The sequence below is a fragment of the Mauremys reevesii genome, linkage group 2 (assembly GCF_016161935.1).
Source record: "Mauremys reevesii isolate NIE-2019 linkage group 2, ASM1616193v1, whole genome shotgun sequence".
Lineage (NCBI taxonomy): Eukaryota > Metazoa > Chordata > Testudines > Geoemydidae > Mauremys > Mauremys reevesii.
In genome coordinates this window covers 35,233,636-35,258,779 of record NC_052624.1, presented here as the reverse complement: position 1 = coordinate 35,258,779, position 25,144 = coordinate 35,233,636, and the positions used below count along the sequence as shown (strand labels likewise).

Here is a 25,144-nt window from a genome sequence, read left to right as displayed (position 1 = left end):
AGATTATAGAATCAGTCAGTGAAGTACTTTTTATAAATATATGCACTTATATTGCAACATAATTTATGAGAGTGATTTAAAAAAAAGGTTTGTCTTGGATAAATGCAGATCTGGTAGGAAGTCGACAACAGTGTTTGGAGGGGAAATCCAACAGCACAAGTAAACTACTTTATCTCTATGGTTTTGAGGATAAAGCCAGAGTGTTGGATTTTCTACATTTAAAAGAGAATAAAATCTCTTTGTGCTTAGCTGTAACCTCTTTTGTGTTTACATAAATCAGCAAGTTACACCAAGTAAACAGTTATAAGCAGGGGACAGTTCCCTCATTTATGCTGCTGTGATAAAATTACTTGAAGCAGCCTTACATCTACAAGGTTTGCTTAAAGATAGGGAAGGGTGGGGTTTGAGTAATTAGTGTCCAAGCATAGATATTTGAAACCAGAAAGATCATAGGTTCAGTCTAAAAACACCTGTGAAATGTAAACTCAGGATAGAAACTTGATCAGTGCAATGTAAACCCTCAGTAGGATTTAGCAAATGAGCAGGCTGCACAATGTTTTAAACACTTTATCTAATTCCAGTTGAAAAACCAGTGTATAAGAACGGTTGACATTCTGCATTACTTGATCATGCAAGTTAAAATAAACTTGCTGTTAACAAGTATTGATTACCAAAGTAAGTAGGAATGAGTCTGAGAGGATTAAAAAGTGAAGAAATATCTTTAACTGCATTTATATTTATATGCATTAGTTCATTACACGGCTGTTTTGTTTTCATTCAGTAAAATCTTTAGAAATAGTTATTAATGGGAAATTATTAAATTAATTTGCAGCCTACACATTTTTTAACATCTGGTGTTAGGTTTTTAATATTAAAATATGTACTCTTGAACAATGTGTCAAATGAACTAGCATATTTGCATTAATGACACTGATGCTGGTTAATGATGTGGAAGGGGTATGGAAAAAAATGATTCAGTGCTGCTCATGCTATGTAAATAGATTTTTGGTCTGAACTGATAAGTAGAAAAGCAGCATTTGATTGTAACGTAAATATTGTGGGTGTTGAGAATAAACGTTTTTAATTGGGATGTATATAACTGCTACATTTTCTAGCCAGCCCCCCAGCCTTTTGGCTTATCTATGACTGATTTTGGTTTAGCTGATTATTATTTTTTGTTTAACCAAAAAAAGCCTACTAATTTATATCTTAGTTATAGTTGCACAGTTTTGATCTTTTCAGGCTTGCCCAGCATGGAGTACATACTGTGGTAAGGAAGTCTGACAGTTTGATCCCTTTTAGGGTATGTCTACACTGCACACTAAGCCTGGGGTCTGTCTCAGATTTGAGCCTAAGTCCCCCTTCTGTCCACACAGAAATCAGTCTGACTTGGGTCAGCAAGCACTCAGGACCAGAGTCCTAGAATTGTGCAAGGCCGGGGGAGAGGGGAGGACGGGCTAGAGCCTGAGTCCCACTGTGACTTGAGACCAATGCCTGTAATTTTGCAGTGTGGATGCAGCTCAGGTCACAGACTCAAGTCAGAAGGTCTGTGTAGTGCAGTATGGATGTGTTAGGATGTCTGTGAGATCTGGGTCCAGCAATTGTAAGCCCAGGTTTACAGTATAATGTGGATGCTGAAGTGCAGGTTAGTAAGTACCGAGTCCATAAGCCTGGGTTCCACAGACCTGGGTCTACAATGCAGTGTAGACATTGGAGGCTGGGCTATCATGAGATCTCCACCAATGCCTGCCTCCTTACACCACCTTGAGATGTGGAGCACTTTCCAAGGTGTGGAGCACTTTTCAAAGCATCAAGGTTGTTTCCACTCACATATTTCAGACAGGAGCAGCAGTATGTTGCATAGTACATTTCCACACACTAAAAGGGATAATACAGAGATCAGTTCAGTCCTACCCCTTCTGGCCTCTGCATGATCCTATGAACTCACACAGCCACACACTTGCGGAGGGAGCTTCCACTCGTTTCAGGAGAAAAGAGGGAATCCATGCTGCTTCTGCACATCTCCCTTTGTCCCATGTGTACAAATCATTAATATGAACAAAGCATTATTTCATTCATGTCGTGAAGTGGATTCGATGGGTTAAAATGTTGAGAATGATGCAGAAGTGGAAAGTGTTTTAATTTCACTCATGCTGTAAAAGTAAGAGACTGAAGTAGTGAGTAAATGTACACTGCTCTATAACATGTTAAACTGATAGCAATAAAAGCATGAGTGGCATAAGTGGAGTTTAACTGAAGTAGAAATAGTTTCTGCCATATATTTACACAGTGTGGTTTCTTCATTTGTATTTATCAGTTGAAAGTGATAAAGTAACTGTTCTTTTTTTAAAGTAGCAAAAAGTATTAATAAAGTTATTTCCCCTCAAAGTAAATCATACTGAAAAACAGTTTAATTTCTCTTTAGGTTTGTATCACAAACAAGAAGTAGCCCTGAAAAGAATAAAACAGCTATAACAGGAAGGACTTTTATGCTAGAAGCATTCAACTTAACTAGGAGCTACCTGTTCAACAAGCTGTCTCAACTATTTAAAAGGAGGCTGTTTGACATTTTGCATTTGCAATGAACCTTTTAAAAAAAAACCTCTTGTTCTTTACCTGGGAGAGAGAGAGAGATTTAATTTCATTGCCTGAATTGGCCCTGGAATGCGTGTTAGATTACTTAGAAGCAGGCAGTCACCTTGGGCCCAGTAAAACAGATTGAGGACATATCTAACTGTGGAGGAATTCCCCTGTTGGCAGAAAATGCCATAGTTGTTCATTATGGGTTTCCTTGTACCTTCCTGTGAGACAGGATACTGGAGTAGGTGGGCCATTGGTCTTTTCCAATATAACAATTCCTGGGGGTCCTTGTGTTAACTAGGGTACTGTAAATTTGAGGGCATGATGAGGAAGACCTCTACCTCTAAATGCTCCATTTAGATAAATTCAGTTGCCACTTGTTTTTTTGAGGTGTTTTCTTGTTCATACCACTACTTAAAACAGAATTATCTGAGCAAGTGTAACGCTGACAGACCCTGGTCACCGGGATCAAACCGGGGACCTGTGGAGCATAAAGCATGAGCTTCTACCGCATGAGCTAAAAGCCAACTGGCTGGCGGATAAGGCTGTAGAGCAAACTCATTAATCTCCATCTCTCTCTAAGTGGTCTCAGTGCCACTATATGGGACAGAACACCACATCCAGCAGGTATGTGGATTCCACAAGGCCAGCAAAACATACTCGAGAACAAACTGATTTGGAAGAGTGGGGAAGACTGAGCATAGATGGGCTATCTAGAATGGCAGTTCTCAACCTGTGGTCTGTGGACCCCCAGGAGTCTGTGGATTATGTCTAAGGCGTCTGAGAAAGTCTTAGACTGAAAACTGTCTGAAGAGAATTCAACTGTATAGTCAGACAAGCGATTTTCAGGGGTCTGCAAATGAAAAAGGTTGAGAACCACTGATCTAGAGCATGGCAGCCAACACTGGACAGCTTTTAATATGGGGAAAAGTAGGGAACCCCCTTTAAATTAAATTGAAACGCATGGGATACAAAACCTTTTCGAGCTAGTAGGTGGAAAGTTGACTATATAGGAAAAGGTAATTTCTTTACTGATTAGGACCAGTGTCTGTATCTTTGATTCTGATCCTGCAAGCACTTATGCATGTGCTTAACTTGTACATGAGTAGTCCCATTAGCCTTACACTGGGGACTTCTATTTAATGCTCTTCTCATATGATCACCTGGGAGTGGGACATGTATTCGTGTCAGTCATTAGCAAAGTAAACATACCTCACACATCTTCTGACCATTATTATATAACAACATTTTTCATTTGTTTTTCTAAACAAAGGCAGGTTGAGTTGGACTCACCAGAGCAGCTAGTTCAATTTTACCCTAATCCCTGTGATGTAAAAACCCTTTTTAGAGCTGTGTTTAGGACAGCGAAAGTAAACAACTCAAGCAAATCTCTTATGAAAGAGCATTTTCAGTTTCCTTTCTCTTCTCATGAATAGGCTAGCTGAAACAACACTATTGTTAAACATTGCATTCATCACCCACTGGGGCAATCGAGCCTCTCCAGTACTGTGTGTTCTAGCATTTGCTCTCTCAGATTTAAGAGCATGGCTTGATTGATTGCACCAATACAATTGGAAATGAAGCCAGTTTTTGCATCTTAGCACACCAGACAAACAAGGGCATTGTGCTTTGATGTGGGTGCTCTTTGAGGGGAGGTAGTGATACCGTGTGTTTGCACCATTGGGCAAGTACCTTCCATACCTGTGCATTTTGTGGGGTCTCCCTCATGAAAGACCTCAGGGACCCCATTCAGTCACCAACAACCTATTCTCCTAGTAATCACTGAGCAAACACACATTAGTTAACTGTAGTTTTGAAAGATTTTCACTGGCTGGCTGATATACTGCCACTGAGTCTTCAAGGCTTGGGGGTTTGTTTTAAACAACTTTTTAAAGAATTCTTGAACTCAGGAATTGCCATATTGGATCTAATCCAAGAATCATTTAGCCCAGTGTTCTGTAAGTGACAGTGGCTAGTACCAGGTGCTTCAGAGGAAGCCATGAGAACACCAGAGTAGGCAGATGGAATAATCTTCCCCACATTAGTTCTTCTTATCTCTCATAGTTAGAAACTGGCTTAAACCCCGAAGCCATAAAAGTTTAATATCCCTTCCAAAAATGTATCATTATTCATTATGACAACTCTGGATTTTCTTGGTTCATATATAAATGTCCAGTTCCTTTTTTAATCTTGTTCAGTTCTTGACCCCAACAACTTCCTATGGCAGCAAGTTCTGTAGTATTATTACATGTTGAGTATAAAAGTATTCCCTTTAATAGTATTGAATTTCTCACATTTTAATTTGAGAGTCCCCTTGGTCTTGTGCTTGAGACAGGGAGAACAGAAGGTCTTGATCTATCTTCTCTATATCACTCATTATTTTATATACTTCTATCTTATCCCCTCTTATGCATCTCCTTTCTAAAGTAAACTATCCCAATCTTTTCAATCTCTCTTCATATGAGCATTTTTCCCACCGTTGATCATTCTTGTTGCTCTTCTCAGAAACCCCTCTAGCTCTGCAATATCCTTTTAGAGATTGGGTGACCAGTACTGCACACAGTGTTCCTGATGAGGCCGCACCACTAATTTATATAAGGACATAATAATAGTTTCTGTAATATTCTCTGTCCTGTCTTTCATGCATCCTAACATCTTGTTAGTCTTTAGGACTGCAACTGTACATTGAGCAGAAGTCTGTATTGAGCTGTTTACAGTAAGCCCAGGTTCCTTTCTTGACTTGAAACAGTTAATTTAGAACCCTGCAAGGGTAATTTAAATATTTCCGTCAAATGTTCATAACTTTGCATTTATCTATGCTGAATTTCTTTTGCAATTTTGTTGCCCGTTCACTTAGGTTGTTTAGGTGTCTCTGAAGTTCCTCAGAGTCCTCTCTGATCATAACTAACCACATTAACTTTGTCACCTGCAAATTTTGCTTTCCTATTCACCCTGTTTCCAGATAATTAATAAAGATATTAAACCACATGGGACCTAGTACAGAACACCCCACTGCGAACCTTTTGCCTCTTTGCTTTCCAGCTCCTAGCTAGTTTCTTATCCTTGAACATTCAAGATTCCTTCTATTATGTTAGATATAATTTGTATGTGTTTATCAGTACCATGAGACCTGATTCTTTAGAATTTGAAATTACTAGCCTATTCTCCCCTCCCTCTCTCATTCTTTGTGTTCATATTTCAATTAAATAATCAAAACTTCTAGGGTATGGCACCTGTGCTGCAAGTGGTATGTAGTGATTTAATAAAAGGGAAAATATTTCCTCTATTCACCCCAACTTCTTACTTAAAACATTACTTCATTTCACTTGGTAGCATTTAAACATGGGGCTTGTCCACATGGACACTTACTGCACAGCCAGCTAGGTTGTGAATGTACAGCACACTACCCTGCTGCTGTTTGCAACAGCAGTAGGTCAAAGTGCACTACAGAATTTCTAGTGGATGGTAGCATCCTTCTCATGGTGACTTAGTGCACATGTGGCTAGAGTGCTGTAACTTTACACCCCAACTTGCCTCACACTAACTGACCATGTAAACAAGCCCATGGAGTGAGCCACAAAAGAGTGTGTGAAAGGAAAGTAACAGAGTAGCACAGGACTGTTGAGGGAAAACAAGTCAGAAGAGGCAAGTCTGGAAGCATGTGTTGGGGCACTAGCTTGTGGGTGATGGGCATATAGAGCTTTTAATCTCTTCACTGCTAGCTCAAATACAGCCTAATCTGGTATTGATGAAAGTTATTGCTGTGCATCTGATGGCTGTTTGGTTGTCTATTATATGGGAAATGAGTAGAGCAGGTCAACTATGGCAGTTAATTCCTGTGAAAAATTTAAAAGGAAACGGAAAGTTTTGTTTCCTTTTAAATTTTTCACAGTATTTTTGTAAAAAAAAAAAAAAAAGATTTTTTTCATTTTGGTTCAGTTCAGAATATAACTTCTCATTCTGATTCACTTTAATTCCAATCAAAATGAAAATATTTCACTTTTGGAAGCCCCCTCCTTCCCTCTCATTTCGTGACTAGAAAAGAGGAAAATAAGAGAAGTCTAGAAGGACAACAAAGTAATACAATTATCAATTTGAATAGCAACAAATGTTTCGTTTTGGTAAAATACTGGAAAATTTTGAATAATAAAAAAAACTTGCAAAAAGTTCCACATAGTTTGAAAAGCCGTTTGATGCCCAAAATAAAAATACACTTCCTGACAAACATTTTGATCAGCTCTAGAAATGAGTTGGGTGGTGAGCTGTCCAAATCGTGCAAAGGCAATGGCCATAAGCAATGGGGCAAGGAAAAGCCCTGCTGAGGCTCCCTGCCCACATTGCAGGCCAAGCCTAATAAGGATGCACCCTCCTGCAAAGGGTCTTCTTCCAGGGCACCAGGCCTTCTTTCCAGCCCAAGCAGAGGAGAAGCTCCTGGCATTGGAGCCATCCTCTAGGAACAGCAAAGACTTTCTTGAGGAACATCTGAAAGCAACAACACTAGTGGGACAGAAAGGCTCGGCCAGGGTTTCTTGCTCCCTTTTCCTGATCTTCATGATCCCTGGACACCTAAGATGTCAGCAGACAAATGTAAACAATTTATGTGAACAGGTGTGTGTGTGTGTGGGGCGGGGATTCTCTGTAACATTTCCTGGGGAGGCTACACTCACTAGTGTGAAGGCTGTTTCCACAGTCTAGTCTATTGAATCTAGTACTGGACTTATTCTCCTGGAGAGACATCATGAGGTTCCAATAGACTCCTGTCTACCACTTAAAGCCTGAGGACTGCTACTCAGAAGACTGTACCCCTGCTTAGATTTAAGTGGGTGGAGTCCCTGTGAAGGAGGTATCTATCTATCTATGTATCTATGTATCTATCTATCTATCATACTTGTAACATGTCAGTCACCATAGTATCTAGGTGCTGATAATAAAATGGTTGAAGCTCAGTATTTGAAAGAAATGATGACTTGACTGAAATTCTATGGCTTGCTTCGTGTACTTCCTGCCGACTAATAACCAGAATGTCCTTCCAGCTCACAGCTATTTTGTGGACATGCTGGTGCTGGTGTGTAAAGTCTAACAATATACCATGAGGGTTGGTCATGTGTGCACGTGCCCTGAGTTGTTTTTTTTCTCGGTCCTTGCAAGCATTATTTTTCATCTCCATTTATTCTTGCCGAACCTTATTTTTTTGTTCTACATAATGTTATACATCAGTCTGTTGTAATTAGCAATAAATTACTTGCAGAAGGAACAAATATTTGACTTTGATTAGAACAAGTAAAAATAAGTGCTACTTATGTTTCATGGACTGAATAAATACATAATTGGATGACATAAGATGATTGATTTAAATAACACTCAGTTTGTATTGTTCAATTCCTTAGCTGGAACGTGCAGAAATGACATGTTTAAAAATATATAATTTAAACACCCCCATTAAGGAGTGTGTAACTATAGCACAAAGACAGGTAACATTTACTGTAGATCTTGAAAATGTATTGTCTTAAAAAAAAATTTTTAAATCCCCATTTCAGCAAATCTTTGCAGTACATATTGTGAGGTACGTTGTGCCCCTTAAAGACTCGGCTTAAAGAAATGCATAGATGATTTGTGTTAATTTTCATGCTTTCATTGTGCAGTCTTTTATGAAAAAGGCCCATTTCACATTAATTGTGCATAAGAGCTTTCCCAGTACAATAATCATTTTACAGTGATTGCCATTAAAAAGCCAACATCATTTCAACAGTTACTATCCAGTGATATGAGAGAGTGACATTGTTCCCCCACAGTTAGAATAGGGAATTATTGTAGTATCTCTGATATCGTGATGTGGAAGTAACTGTTGGCAAATTACTTTTAATGGAGTACATCCTTGTTTTCTCAGCTTTTCAGCAGTGCACAGAAATTGCCATCTTTTTACCCACCACAAACCCAACAGCCTGGAGTATAGGCTGGAGGGATCCTTTCACCCTTGTGTCAGAGCAGGAATAAGAAGGATGCATGTTCTGTCTAATCTATCTATCTTGTCTGTTTTACAATAGGTCTTTATATTGTGCCTATCACCATAGTATATAAGTGCAAATGGTTAGTGACATCCCTTCCCAGTTTTGTAATATCAGTAGATCACTATCAAATGGTTAGTGCACTTTTAAATAAAAGTTGTGGTCATATTACTGGATTTTTCTAAAACAAAGAGCAGTAAAAGGGCTTCTCAAAGTCAGTATAGTGCTTGGGTCTTTGGGAATGTTAGAAGCTGAAAATTAGGAGAGGCAGGTCAAGTAGCAAGGTCCTTTTAGTCCTAATCATGCTCCCACTGAACTCAATAGCAATATTCTCATTGACTTCAGTAAGACAGGATCAGGCCCCTGATAGATTGGCTGACAGGCTCCCCTCCTCTGATGTCAGACATAGCATTTAAAACCTGGCTCATGTGTACTTTTCTTTTCTTTTATTTTTATCCTGTAAATCCTATACAGACCGGATGTTGTGACCCACACTTTCTGTCTCTTCATTTCCTTCACACACCTGCTGCTGCTGTCAGTCACTAAGGAGCCTTACTCCTCTCCAATCCTTTCTTCAGCTGCTAGATGCTGCTGAGAAGGAGGATTTCACAGGGATACTTTTCTAATCCAGTAATTGGACAACTGGGTTAATCTCATCCAGAGGCTGGGATTTTAGTGTAGTATAGGGTAGGCTTTCTTGATACCAGTGTGTAACTTCCATTAATGTTAATGTAGTTGTGTGCAAGAGTATTGAGAAGATAATGTATGATGCTTGGTTGTAACTGAGGAAACATAAGCATAATTACACTGCATTTGTGATCGCAGTATTAACTGAGTTATTCTGATCTCACTTTTTTCATAGCCCTTTAACTGTTCATATTTGAAAGCTTCTGTTCATTGCTGAATGGTGCTCTACTTTTATATATGTCAGAAATTAATCCTGGCACAAAAGGACAAGTTCCCCTCTGCTTGTACCTAATGTGTGAATTAGTATCCATTTAAACCCCACCCACATGTAAGTATGCACCCAGGAAAAACCGGTTCTTTTTAATTTATGAATCACACCCTGATTTGCAAGACTTTTACACATAGATCTACACCAGCATCCCTGTATTTACTGTATAGACATGCAGCTGGAAAATCTTCACAGGGGAAAAACAGTGACTCAGTTGCACTAGTGGGTTTGAGAAAATTTTAATAGCAAGGGTACAGATTTTGACATGGAGCTGCCCATTAATTCTCCACTAGCAGAAACACGAAGAGAAAGGAGCTTCTCATCTTTGTTGTTCCTGGGGTGCACCTCAGATAAACCAGGTACATATATGATAGAAAGCAAAAGTCTATTTTCCCTTCAGTTATGTAGCTGAAACTAATGGATATCTGAGACAGATTAGTGTATCCAAAAATGTTTTTCCCACAAAGGGTGAATGTTTGAAATAAAAAACAAAAGCATTTAATGTTTCTAGACTTTTTTTAAAATATGAGATGAATATTTGGTTTAACATACACTGTCGATCAAGAGAGAGAGGTTGGTAGTCTGGAATGGAAAACTTCTCTTGAATATATTATATTATATTATGATTCAGTTTCCTCTCATGGTTCTGAGAATCTGTCATTTTTTTATTTAATCCCCTCCTCTCCCCCCCCAACCCAAAGGCACATTGTTTTTTTCATTATAGAGAACATTCCTGTGAAAGGTGTATACCATTTATTGGAAATCTTCCATGATTGAAATAATTGGTAGTTTGCAGGCTTCTTCTGAATTGAAGATATCATTAACAAGAGTTAGAAAGTTGTAGTCTTCTACTCTTAAATCACTTAGACAATGAAGTTTGATTTGTTTTATATAACTTTCTTTTTTGCTGTTGCTATTGCTATAATATTTTGACTTGGAGGATTTTTCCTCCTTCTGCCATACCAGCAGATATCACTTTATATTAAAAGGAACTGTGAACTGACATGTTGAATCTTGTTTCTGCATTAATTAAGCCTGCCACACAGGAGATGTTAGTTTGCCAAGAATTACAGTGCATCCAGTATGTCTGGAAGATGTGTTTTTGTGACTATAATAGATTGGCAAACCTAGATTGAAATTTAGGCAACTCCTTTGTAGTCTATAGAGGAAGAAAAAGGGGATTATGACAAAAAGTTTACAAATACTCAAAAAAATAATTGTGAGACATTTGTTTTTTTTAAATATTTTTGGGTAGATTTTCCTGCCTTAACTGCAATTGACATTGATGAGTTACACTTGTAGAAGGAGAATTAGGCCCTTTATGTGATTTATCTCAGTGACACAGGTTTCAGTTGTACAAAGTGAAAAAATAATTCAATCCTTTTAAATTAAACAACTACAAATGTAGTTTGAAAGAAAGAGAGTTACCATTTTAATCTGTGCGGTTGTCATTGTGAAGATTATTTTTCCAAGGCATACACAGCCTTTTGGTTTAGATGGTGGTGGTGTGCTGCATTTTCAGTGTATCAAACGAAAGCTACTGCAGGTTGTAGCTAATGAGAAATGTTCACCTGCAGGTTTACTGGCAGTTGCCACCTGGCCATCTGAGTTCGGTTTAGACAATCATTCAATAACTTGTGTAGTAGCACAATAAATATTATCTTTCTCTTTCAGCACAGAGCTTCTAGCTCTGCCTCTGCAATGAAGGAATTAAATGCATTCTGGTTTTGTTGGGTGCTTTCAGCTACCACCTGTCCAGTTTTCATATGAACAATCACGTGTTTTTTAGAATGTTGTATTTGGTGTCAAGAGCAAGACAACATTTGTCTGGAGTGTTTCTTGTTTAGCAGTTTAGAAGAAGAATCAAGCCTTTAAAGAGCTACGTATCTAGCCACTTTTGCTTTGCTTTGGCTTATCTTTTCTAGGGCTTTAAAGGCATCTTGAATATCTAGGTTTTGTGGTTTTCAAAGAATTCTTTTAAAAAACCCATTCATCATTCTCCTCTTAAAAATAATAATAACTGAGGCAATACAAGTACAGAGCGATACTCTATTATTATTTTACAATTTATTTTAATATATGCCAAAAACTTAGGCTCATGTACATATTTAAATATGCAATAAAATAAAAATTAAAACAGCCAGCCCAAACCAGATTGATTTCTCCCCTCCAAACCACTTAACAAATCAGTCGGTCAAAAATGAAAATGCCCTACCTTCTCCAAAGGCCACAGTCATCCCTTGCCTCTCTCCCCTCCCCCTAAACCCTGGAAAATAGATGAGTCTTGTAATGTGCTCTTAAAATTAATCTATTCCATGCCAAATGTGGGGAGTGAATCCTTAAGTCAAGGATTAGACATAGAAAATACCTTGTCCTTTAAACTGGCATCTGATAGCTTGAAAGAGTCTTCTGCTTGCAGCTATGACAGTATCACGTAGGCATAGAGGCAGTCTCTGAATTAGTCAAGTGCCAGACCATTTTAGGTGTTTATAATCAAAACCAGCATTGAAAACTAACAGGTCATCAGTTCAGGTTACAGAGCCGTGGGGTAATGTGCTGTTAGTGCAATATGCCTGTCAACAAGTGAGCTTCTATATTGCACACCAACTTACTTGTCCAAATTGTCTTAAAGGGCAGCCCCATATGTAGTACCATGCAATCGCCCAATTTCAAGGTGATAAATGTTCCTTAGTTTGCAAAATAAAGGAAAATCACTTGCCTAAAACCTGATGGTAATAAGCAATCTTCCCACAACTGCCATCTGATCACCTAATAGAAGTTGAGGATACAAGAGGATACATATAGCAAACATGCTCCCATTTCAGTCCGATAGGTTGAGGTAATGTCTGCCATATCTTCTGATTAGCTCACTCAAGCTACTTTGGTCTTGTCTGGATGCACCTCAACCAGCTTGTTCCCATCCAGGCTTCAGTCTCAACCATCCACTAGGTAAGATGCTCAACTGCCCCAAGATGGAAACATGGAGCTGGATGTCAACAACTTAATGAAGTCACCATAATCCCATGTTTCCTGACTAATTTTCCTAAGAGCCCCATATAAACATTGAACAAAGGGGTGGCACTATGCTGGGCTCGAAAAGAGAGAGCTCTTTAGGCATAAGATTACCCACCTAACACTATTCTTTGGGGGGGTCTCAAAAAGAAGGGAACATATGAACACAACATTGACCTCATCCATTCCTGCTAGGGTTCACTAGTGAGTTAACAACATCCCATATAAATAGTATCAAATGCTATAACTATCAGTATGGATGCTGATCTTCATCCATTGCCAGGAAGAAAACATTGGCTATTGTTACAGGTGTGGTTTGCTTACCATACCCAGGCCTAAACCCAGAATGACTAGAGGTAAGGCAACACTGAGGTATCTAGATATTGTGAGAAGTTGTGTTGCCATGTTTGTTGCAATCTTACCCAAAAAGAGAAGATTGAAACAAGTTAATAATTGTCCATGCTGCAAAGATCAAGATAGGGTTTCTTGAGCAAAGGATGTGCTGGTACCAGCCCTTCCCAGAGGACAGCAGCCACCATGTTTTCTTTGAAGGAGGGATAGTCTCCATCACCTGCAAAGGTAGTACTGCACTGCCAGGTTGCACCAGGTAGGAAGGATGTGGAACAGTTTTCCTCTCAGCAACCTGAAAAATCAAGGAAAGAGAACTTCACATTTGTGCCTTTGACATAGTGCTACGCTACTTCAGGTACAGACAGTTCCATCCTACTCTAAGCAGCTTGGATTAATCAGACTTTCCTTTGTCATTTGCACAGCTACAGAATAGGAGTTTAAAACAAATCTTATGACACAATTGGTTGGCTTCATCATGGGATTTCTGCCAACGTGTGATAGTTGTCTTCCCTCTTGTATTATCTACCACTAGCCACCTGAAAACCATGGCAACCTGTGAAGACAAACTGCTGGAAGCAGCTGCCTTGGGACCACTGTATTGATAGTTGAAAAGAAAAGATCATTATAACATTCTAGTAAATTATCAGACAAGCAATCTGTGAGAGGGATAAAATTCCTTCCCCAAAGCCCTCTAGAAGGGCTTGGGATAAATTAACTTTAAAGTGTGGACCATCTAAACAGGTCCAATGACCCATATACACAAAGTGGTAATCATTGGTCCATGATGTGAATGTAATTTCTGTTTCCCCATCCTCCATTTCCACCCTGAATGGTGGACCAAGAGTGTGGGAGAACATAGGCACCAAAGAGAGACTTTCAAATGTATGTCTCTTTCAGGAGCTGTGATGTCAAGGGGTGGGTGGGGAATGATCAGGGAGCCTAACAGAGGGTCTGACACCTTCTGGGATCAAAGCTTAGTTTCTCAGTGGAATCTGAGGTTGTGTTGGAGTTTGGAGAGTGCAGAACTACCTCCATAAGGTGACACTCAAGAGTTCCCATCAGATTTTCCCCTAATGTTGAAGGGAAAGTCCCATATTATTTAATTGAGGGGAAGGGGGGAAATGACTTACCTGGACAATGACCCCAACTGGAAGGGCTTTAGTTTCTGGAATCCAGTGATGGATTTATTTTCACTAAAGAGCTAGGGTCCATCTGCTAATATAACCAAAAAGATTATGTGTGACTGTCTGTCAGCCTAACAATTAAACAAACTAGTGCATGCAGGCAGTGATGGGAGATAGTATATATGCCCTGGTTTGTTTATTTTTAGGCTGGCAGATCATTGCAGGTTTTGATCCCTGTTTTTGTTGTTGGTTTGGTTTGGTTTTTGGCTGGTTGGAGCATAGATTGATTTGGTGGGAAATAAATACACCCAGAAGTTATAAGATTCAATATCCTATTTCCAATCCCATGTTTTAAAATGTGTTTAATATTTTTAAAGGAACTGCAACCACACAAATAAATACATTTTAAGTTAATGGTCCAACAACCCACAAAAACTTGAGAGTTCAAAGGACTAGAACTGGAAGAACATTCTGTGCTTGAACCACTTCACTGAGCTAAGGAATTGTAGCAATTTCAGTATGTAGACTATATTGGTATTGTAACACATTTCAGACATTCAGAGAACTTTTACAGCTTTGACTTCACTTTTTCTCCTCCCAACTTCATTCACCTGCCCTTCTTACCACCTTACCACTTTCTCCTCTGCCCTGGTCCCCTCCCCACTTCCCTTCCCTTTTCTATCCATTGAGCTGATCCCATCCTAACTACTCCCTCCCCCAAATTCTGGAATTAATATGTTTGCTGCTATCATATTGTTCACTCTGCTTGTGTGCTATACGCATTCCCCCACGCTCTGTCTGTCTTGTCTGTTTAGATTGTAAGCTCTTCAGGGCAGGGAACATCTGCTACTCTGCATTTGTACAGTGCCTAGCACAATGGAGCCCTGTTCTTCACTAGCCCATAGGCACAGGCTAGGAATCTTGCCTTGTTAAGAATATCACAATAATTACTTTAATACTTATCCTAAAATAGGTTGAAACTACAGTTCTATGTGTGGCTGCAGTTTGCAATTGTTAATATGAAACCATAGCTCTAGCTGCTTAATTACTTTTTTATTAATATAAAGTAACAAAACCAGTTAATAGCCAGGAACATGCTGTACTTGCCCTTTGATAAGCATTTAATACAACAAAATACGGACCAAAATTTTCCAGTATTAGGTGCCTATAGGGAAACAACCATATTCATATTTAAGCACTTAAATAAGAGGCAATTTTCAGGGTTTTTTTTAAAGTGTGTGTATTAGGATTTAAGAGATATGAAGAGAATGAGCTACCTGAAAAAGAATTGCCTTTACTCTTTGAAACGGAGATTAATTTTAAATTTGGGATAGGATAAGGTGTGACTGGTGAACTGCCAAAATTAGAACTAATTTGTATTATTAATTATTATTATTTATTGTTGTTTTTTGTTTTATGATTTGTATTGTAGCAGTGCCTCTAGGTCTCAATCAGGAGTTGGGGCCCATTGTGCTAGGCATTATAAACACATAAAAATATCTAAATAATTTCCACCCCAAGTAATTTTCAGTCTGAGTACACTCTTAGTACAGTGAAACCTCTTTCTTGATCCAGATCCTTAAATCCCTACTCAATCCGTTCTTGGGCAAAATCCCCATTGACTTCAATGAGAGCTTTGCCAAACTAAGGATTTTAGGATTTGCCCCATTTTGGAATTCTGTTTATGTAAGGTAGCATTAAAGTTCCTCATTGTTTCAGTGCACAGTAGTGTGCAAAATACAAACATGATTATACAAAAACCTCTCTTTATGTGACCAAATCCTGATTCCTTTGAGGTCACTAGAAAACTGCCATGACTTCAGAGATCAGGATTTAACCCATAGTGAAATTATTCTGGGCAAAATGTCACTAAAAGAAGGTTCCGATGTGTATCAATGAGGTCCTGAAGATGGAATATGTAGTAAATTGATAGTGATCTACTGATATTACAAAACTGGGAAGGGATGTCAGGATGAAGAAGGAGGGCAAGAGAATTCAGAATGACTCAGGCAGAGAAAGAGCTAGGAAAGATAAGTGGCTTATGCAGTTCAGCGATGAGGAATATTGGTTACAGAGAGGGCCAGAAACAAGAAAAGGGAAATATACTGTGCTTACCACGGAGAGGCTGCAAGCCCTGGACAGAAGATAATTCTAGTTTTAGAAAAGTATGTAAAATAGTAATGAAAACTAGTTGACGGAACAACACAGGGCAACTGCAATGATCTATACTTAATCTCACCATGTTCTTTTACTAGAAGAAGAGGGGATCTCACAGAGGTATGTGTAGTTTTGAAAGGGAATAAAGATCAAGTTGTTATGTGGGAGACTATATGGCATCTACTGTGAAACCCAACCAATAGTGTAGATGCAACAGAGGGCCTCCAATTCTGAGGAAACATAGTTCTGCTGCACAGGCTGGGTAGCCATGGAACTGTTTTCAGAGTGTTCCACATCTCTTGTATGTGGTGAAATTGGGCTCTGTATAGCTGTGCTGGAAGATGTGGGGGTGGGGTGACTTTCTCCCTTACTATGTAGAGGAAATATTTTTTGATGATTATTGCAGAGTGAATCAAAAAAGTTTGTTTACAAAATGCATTTAACCCTAACTAAATGTGTGCTGATATTTTTATCATAAATCATGCTTTATTGAAACCATCCAACACACGTAAAAAAATTTATGAACTGTGCATTCAGATTATGTGAAGGAAGAATTTGGTATAGTCTGTTCTAAATTTACTGGATAATTACACCACCTTCTTCCAGGGTTTCTCTTTTCTTCTCCATTCTCTTTTTCTCAGTCTGTCTTGGCATTCATTTAAAATTAACCCCAGATTGGTAATGACCAGATTTTGGTAGCACATGAAGGCTTCTTGTTGGCCTATGTAAAATGAATTTAGTGGACTCAGTCTAGGTCTCATTGGATAGATGTCCATATCACAACCAGAGTTATCATACTAACTATTAGTCTTAACAGAGGGGCCATGTATGAATGGCCTCTCCCCCGGGGTTTGGTCTTTCCATGACCCAGCTGGGTACCTTAGAGAAGCTTACACTCCCGTGGCCAGTACTGTATTCACTCTGTGAATGAGCAGAGAGAGGGTTTGGTCTCCAGGTTTCTCAGTTCAGGACCTTTCACAGTGGTGTGTGTGTTGAGGGAAATATTAATTTAAAAATCTGGAATATCACTCTTAGGAATTTAGAGAAATTTTTCCTGTCCAATTTCGGTTATGGCTGAGTGAACCAGTTCAGCTGGAATAAGAGCCAATCCAAAGTTTGCCCCAAACTCAGACTGGACTGTTTTTAATGTTCAAAGAATGTGATTAACTTCTCTTCATTTTTGTAAATTTTTACTTTCATTTGCTTCCTGGTTTTGGAAGTAGAAGTTCTGAAATGCTCTGAGATAATGTATTCTGTTATATATCAGAGGGGAAGCCATGTTAGTCTGTATCCACAAAAACAACGAGGAGTCCAGTGGCACCTTAAAGACTAACATTTATTTTGGCATAAGCTTTCGTGGGTAAAAACCCACATTTCTTCAGATGCATTCTGTTATAGTATTTTCATCCTAGCCCAAGGCAGGAATACCAGAATTCTTGCAAATGAGTCTGGTCTTGAAAAATATCCAATTTAATTTCTAGACCGGAAAGACAAAGATAAGCTTTAGGTGAAAAAAATCCACATTTTTTCCTTCTGAATCCTGAACTAAACCTGTGAACCTGTTGAAGTTGAGCCACTGAAACTGTTATTCCTTAGTAGGCCTTTCAGGAGAACTGGGTCTTTCCATTTTCTATTATCTGTTGGCATTTCATTTGCTGCTGATCTAGCATTCAATAAAATGTTTGCAAACTTGGAGTCCTAAAGAGAAGATACTTTGAATCACAATTATCTGAAGTTGCAGGGACATATACATATTATGTACAAAAAGAAGACACTTTAAATCACTTGAGGAATATACCTTCTTTTTGTACATAATATGTATATGTCCCTGCAACGTCCTTTTCAATCAGCCATTCTATCATACTTACAAAGAATTAAGGAAACTGATTTTCACCAAATTTGCAAGAACTGTTCAAGTGTCAGTTCACTTTAGAAGTATTATAGCTTCCCATCTGTTGTGAAATATATAATTACAAGAAAAACAGTGTGTCTTGGGAAGAGGCTAATTAGTAAACTGTATGCTTCATGTATACTATACTCTCTGCTGGGGTTGAATGCTTTTCTGCATAGACTTTTTTAGCTGCACTAAAAGCAATTACAGAGCAGTCAGATAAAAATAAATCTACATGATATGGATGATGGAATCAACTACTAAATTATTTAAGAAATAAATCAAAATGACATCATGCCATCAGTCAGGGAGTTCTGTATTCCTCTCCCTACACTCATTGTATTTTATGCATTTCTAATGCATTTATAGCACTATAGAAATGTTAATAATATGCTGATAGAAGACCTTTAAAAAATTACATTGTTCACTGCAGTCTCTTGAATAACTAGTCTGCCATCGAATTTAGGGGAGGGGTGGGGGGGTTAACAAAGCCCCCAGCAAAACTGCCTTTTAGTCAGGTAGGAGACGAAAAGGGAGTGGAAAGGGAAAAGGAAATGACCTCATGAAACTCCTTGGAAAAAGCATGTTGAAGACACACTAGAATGAGAAGCTAACATTTTCTCCCTGCTCTTGAAGTTCTTACCTTTGCAGAACCTTCACAGTCTCTCCTGTTACCTCTTACTATTCTCAAAGCACCACACTGCAGTCAGCATTGCCCTAACTGGAAACTGAACAGGACTATCTCTGGCGTCTGTTAACACAACTTCTTAGCTGTGATTCCTTCATCCCACTAAGTGATGCAAGGCTTGCCTTCCCTCGCAGGAGCTCTGTGTGTTTCTTTGCTTGCAGTGCTCCATGCCCCTGGCAGAACAAGAGACTAAGGCTGACATTTATTTAATATATGTTGCTTAACTTATCAATGAAATGCAAGTATCTCTATGCAAAAACAAAGCTTCTTTTCTAAGCAACTTTAAAAATACTGATGGGGAATTGCTGCCCCCCAAATCCCACCAGGTAGAAGCCCCTAAACTCAGTGGAACCAGCATGTCTCTGCTGAGCACTGAGTCCACTCTCATGGGTCTGAACTCCCTGAATAAAATGGAGCTCTGTTGTGTGGGAGCTCTCTGTGGGCGGAAGTTGGTTGGAGGAAGGAAGGGGTGCAAATCACAGGGTGGCTGCTGCTGCTGCTCTGTGCTTTTGTGGCAGGATCTCTTCCACTGAATCCTTATGGAATTCTCCTATGTTAGAGGTGTGCACAGCGGGCAGGATTTTGACCTGTCTGTTTTAGTCACATAGTACACAAATGAGGAAGCTGCCAGAGTTCACAAACCATTTTGCTATTTGGGCAATAAAGGCATATATTAAAAGGTTAAGAAATGCTGAGATTATAAATGTTTAGGGTTTGTATAACATTAAATACTTCACTAATTATCTGAAAGAATGTCTGTCTGCTCTGGTGTTGCAATAACTAAATAACAACACATTTTATTTGTGAGCTCAGAAATATTTTCATCTTTCTAATAAGAATGAAATAAAGCAGGAAAGTAGCAGGCAAAATGAACTGTTCAAGAATTTTACCATATTAGGCTAACTTCACAGGCCATGATTGTACCTGGAGTGAGTGGCCTTTATTGTACTAAAAACATAAAGACAGGAAATCATACTTATTGTAGGAAACAAACTTTAGAAAGTGTTTACTCTTTATTGTTTACTTCATTGCAAGCTAGGGAAACACAGCAGCATAACCCTGAATTAAACCAAACTGCATGAAAATCTGTGTGTGTGTGACAGATATATACACACACATCTCCAGCACAGAAGTTGAGCTGTCTGTCTAGTGAGCATCAGTGTAACAAATGTTTTTTCTTTAGATTTACAGCTTCCATTGTTCTTGAAGCTAATTGGATTTTAATCCATACACTTTCCTTAATGAGCCAGATTTTGCTCTAATTTACAACCCATGCAAATCCAAAACAATGAGGTATTTATATGGGGTATAAATCACAGGGAATTTGACAGGGAATCATTTGAGGATTTTAATAGCTTTTGTGTGTCACTTAAAAGTGGTAACTAACTTTACACAATCTTCTAGTGTTCAGCATGTAGGAAGAGCCATATATATTGCAGCTATTAATATAAATTTTGTTGGTGGCGAGGTTAGTGGAATTAGTATTAATGTTCTTTCAGGTGATGAATCTCAGTACGATGTCCCTCTCTGAAATAATAGCACAAACAGAACAGATTCTTAGCATGTCTGCCTGTTTTTATCTACAAAGCCAACATTAGTAAAGTGAAAGGATGATATGCCTCCTGAGAGTTCCGGAATTCTGCATGGGTGGGAAAAGGGCTTCCATATGCGGCCAATTGTAACTGCAGGGTTTCTTCAGATAGGAGAGAGTTTTGTCTCAGCTTTTCACCTAGGATCAGTAGGAAACCTGTAAAGTGTGTGCAGCGCTGTTGAGATGCTATTTCAGAGCCCTGTACAAACAGTTTTGTGTGTGATAAGCATTGGGGGCCTGATACTGGGCCACTGCTGTAGCATTGACAATAAGGTATAAAGCTGCTTTGATGAGGCGGTAGGAATTCCCCTCATGAGGGAGAATTTCCATGCATGGGTGGCATGTTTGTAGAAATTTTGGTGGTGCCCAGAACCCGCCCCTGCCCAAACTCCGCCCACCCCCAAACTCCACCCCCCCACCTGCCCAAGGCTATGGGTGGGAGTTTGGGTGAGGGAGGAGGTCTGGGGTGCAGACCCTAGGCTGAGGCAGGGGATTGGGATGCAGGAGGCAGGCTCTGGGAGGGAGTTTGGGGATGGGAGGGGTGCAGAGGGATGGGGTGCAGGGGTGAAGGCTGTGGGGTGTGGCTGCAGATGAGGGGTTTGGAGTGTGGGAGGGGCTCAGGGCGAGAGTAGAGGTGTAGGGGGTGAGGGCTCTGGGGTTGGCAATGAGGGGTTTGGGGTGTGGGAGGGGCTCAGGGCAAGAGTAGGAGTGTGGGGGATGAGGGCTCTGGCTGGGACTGGGGATAAGGTGTTTGGGGTGTTGGAGGGGCTTGGGGCTAAGGCAGAGGGTTAGAGTGCAGAGGGATGAGGGCTCTGGCTGGGACTGGGGATAAGGTGTTTGGGGGGCTGGAGGGGCTCAGGATTAGGGTAGAGGGTTGAGGGTGTGGTGGGGGGGCTCTGGGGTGGGGCAGGGCTGGGGATGAGTTTGGGGTGCAGGCAAGCTGCTCTGGGAGAGGGGCCAGAGAGGAGGACTCCCCCCAGCCCTTTCCCTGCTGGCAGCAGCAAGCTCTGGGGGAGGAGCCCCCCTTTCCTGCCCCCCAATAGCACGCTGTCACTGTAGCCTCACTGGGAGTGAGGGATGGGGCTGCTTCCTTGCATGGGGCAGGAGTGGTGACTGCGGGCAGAGTGGGGGGGGTCCCCTGTGCTGCTTGAGGGTCCTGCCGGAAAAGGGAAGGGCTTGAGGGGGCAGGGCAGGCTCAGTCAGTCTGTCCTGGCCGTGGAGATGGAGGGCACTCGGATCCTGCGGCAGTAGTTGCTGGGAGGCAACATGGAGCTGCTCAGGGAAGAGACAGTCAGTGATTCTCTGCTCCCGGCCCGGCCGGGAAAGACGAGCAGGGGGCAGGGCCCGGGGGCAGCAAGTCAGGGCCGCGGAACACTCGGGGGAGGCCTGGGGGGGCCGCAGGTGGGAGTGGGGGACACGGCTCCACATATTGCTGGAGCTGGGTCCCTGATTCTGAATATTGCTGGTGCCCGAGCACCACATGGCTATGGAACTCGCCGCATATATTTCCATGTGATATAGAGCCAGTGTAGCCAACTCTACACCATTTCCTTCTGGCTCTCCCGCCAGCATAGGGAGCGTATTGGAGTATGCCCAGCGAGGGAGGGATTCTGGCTGGAGTGCTACTCTGCTCCAGCAATCCCTGGACTGTCCCTTATAAGTTACAGCAACCCCCAGGCTGATCTGACTTGTGCCAGAGGCTAGACTGGTCCCCAGCAGAAGAGTGCATTGGGGAGCAAAGAGGTGCTCCTTCCCCAATCAGGTCTTGTGCTGAATGCAGTTTGGCCAGACCTGAGGATTGTGTCCTGTAAGTGTTGTCATTCCCACTTTACATACTGGAAAGCTGAGGCACAGAGGTTAAACTTTTAAGCCATGATGGTGACAGTGACTATATAAAAATCTTGGAACAGTAGTTCTAAAAATACCTTGCAAGGGTTTCAACTGGGAACAGGCAAAACCAGGGGCTTCCCTCTCCCCCGCAAGTCAAAGTTTTACTTAAAAAAAAAAAAAAAAGTGGAATGGCTGAGATCTGGGTCCCTCTTATCTGAAGCATCAGAGGCTTGCTCATCAAACAAATCAGTTTGTTTTTCATTTTGGGGGTGGAGGTGGAATTGGATTCATGACCTCTGTTTTGGCCTCCAGTTCCTACACACACTTCTTATTTGAAATGGTTGTTCCTTCCTTTCTTCATTTGTGGAGATGTTGCCACAGGTGCATGACGTACTCCTGGCCCATGATTTTGGAAAATGGTTTTCTTGATTTGAACAGTGTTTTCCGAGTTCACTGAACTGTCTTGTGTTTTAATGATCTGAGGTAGTTGTGCCTGCTGCTGTAGCTAAGTGTGTATATATGCTGCAGTGTGGGATCTCTCACATCTGAGATAGCTTAAGAAGATGGAACTCAGTACTTTCGGACAACTGTTTTTTTTTTTTGGTGGGAGGGAAAAATCACAGAATGAAGCATGAAATTGATTTTATGTCATGCTTAGTAGCAGAGGGTAAAGAATGGTGTGGGGGAAGAATAAAATAAAGCTTGTAATTATTTTCAAGCATCTCTTCAGAATGCACAGCACTTTGATTATCCCGCTGTAGTGGGATGACAGAGTCCTTTTAGACAATTGAAGCTTTGGCTAAACAGAGGGAATTTTCAATGTAATTTAATCAGTGTTTATTAGCATGTTTCTCTTTTCTGAGGAGAGTTTTGCTGAACTGTTAATAATCTTCCTGTTGCCCTGTCTTTGTCTTTCTTTACTGATGAGGCGTAGCACTAGAAAAATTTCCCTGCATTGCTTCCCCCCCCCCCCAGTCAAATTTGTTGTTCTTATTTAGTCTGTTCTACTTTGTGCTTTTATACTTTGCAATATGTATGTCTGCCTGCTTCTCTCACAGATACATTACTTTCTTATAGGAACGGGACTCCCTACTTGAATTAATTTGTGGGTACTGTCACGCTGTCTAAAGCAGCCCAGGACCATGAGTGCCAAACTCGAAACAAACTGTCAAAGAGCAGGACAGAAACCCCAAACTGATTGTATGGTCTGTAATTAGATTTCACCAACCCAGTAACATCTAAAGCACTATAACAGTCTTACCATGGAGTCACACACACTCTCCATGGGCATTCCAGTCTATCTTGCTACCCAGGCAAGCTGGACTATGTGATACCTGGTCACTTTATACCAAAAATCAGAACAATATTCATCCGACGAAGTGGGTATTCACCCACGAAAGCTCATGCTCCAATACGTTTGTTAGTCTATAAGGCGCCACAGAACTCTTTGCCGCTTTAACAATTTTCAGCTTACTCCAATTCCCAAAGGACCAGTCACTTACCCCAGATCTCAAACCAAAGACGCCTGTAGTTAGTTTATTACAGGACTGGCTTAAGATTTATTAACTTAGAAAAGAAATAAGAAACTTATTTACAAGGTTAAAACAGGAAACATACACACACAAATGAGTTACAGTCTCAAATTTAAAAAGGTAACACGAACTTCTGTAATAAGCAGCTCTCTGTCCTTTAGAGCTGGCCCATGCCAAGCAGCATGGGGATTTCTTGCTTATGTTTAGGAATCTTTGCCCCTCAGAGTCCAGCACAAAGAGACCAAATTTCTCCTTGTCATGTATTTTTACCTCCTCTTACCCCAGAATCCAAGCTGACAGGATGAGTTCATGCACAAGCCTCCTCTTCCTGGAGAGGAGGAGGAATGCAATCACCAAGCTCTCTGTGCTTTGATGCTAAACAATGCCTCAGTTGCCTTCAATGGGCCATCTTGAGTGCAGGACAGAGGCTTTACCTTAGTTAATGTTTCTTTTCCTGTTTGGAGAGTTACAGGATTACAGAGGTTTATGATGCAAACACTCAATCAGGGGCGGCTCTACAAAGTAGGCTGCCCCAAGCAGCGCGTGCGCGCGCGCCGCCCCGCCCCCCAGTCCCGCCCGGCCCCCCCTCCCGCCCCGCATCCTCCTGGCGGGGGCGGCGGAGCCGAGGACGGGACGGACGGACGCTGTGCCGCCTGCCGCCTGCGGGAGCCCGGAGGCAGCGGAAGACGGACCCGCGCGCGCAGGCCGCAGGCAGGCCCGCGGCGGCCCGGCCCGTGCTGCCGGAGCAGTACGCCGAGCGGGAGCTCAAGAGCTCACGCCCCCCCCCCAGCCATGCCCCAGCCCATGGCGCCTGGCGGGCGCCCCTCCGCCCCTGCCTGCACTCAATATGACTTTATACCATGGGATACAAATATTGTATTTGTATCCCAGATATATTTAATCCTAAATATATGCAGCATTTACAAGCATTCCCAAAAGTCTAAACACTAATAGCTGTTTTAACTACACTAACCCCCACGTAAGGTAGACAGATTTCCAGCTATGCACTTGTCAGTGTTCAGTGATGCCCTGGGCCTTGGCGTGAGCTGGCACCGGGTCTGCCAGCATCACAGGTGTGTCTATACTGTAGCCTAAGGTGTAATTTTTAGCTCAGGTAGACTTACCCACTTTACCTTTAATCAAGCTAGCATGCTACAAAATAGCAGGACAGCGTCACAGGCTAGCTGCCTGACCCTCTAGGTATGTACTCGCGTGCCTAGCCCGTACTGCCACCTGCACAGCTGTAACCACGCTACTATCTTTAGCATGCTAGCTTGATCAAAGTTAGTGGGTATGTCTACTCAAGATGGAAATTGCACCCCGGGCTGCAGTGTCCACTCTCCAGTCCCTCTCAAGATCTACTTCAGCCATGGGGCCCTCATGAACTAATAGTGGCCAGTTGGAGATAATTGCCATCTATTTGGGAAA

The 25,144-nt window shown here is 41.1% G+C and overlaps 1 protein-coding gene across 14 annotated transcripts in view; it reads left to right on the top strand.

Moving 5' to 3' along the window:
* Positions 1–25,144, top strand: part of KIAA1217 (KIAA1217 ortholog) — a 507,222-nt gene that overhangs the window by 272,869 nt on the left and 209,209 nt on the right. The gene's annotated exons all lie outside the window — the stretch shown is intronic.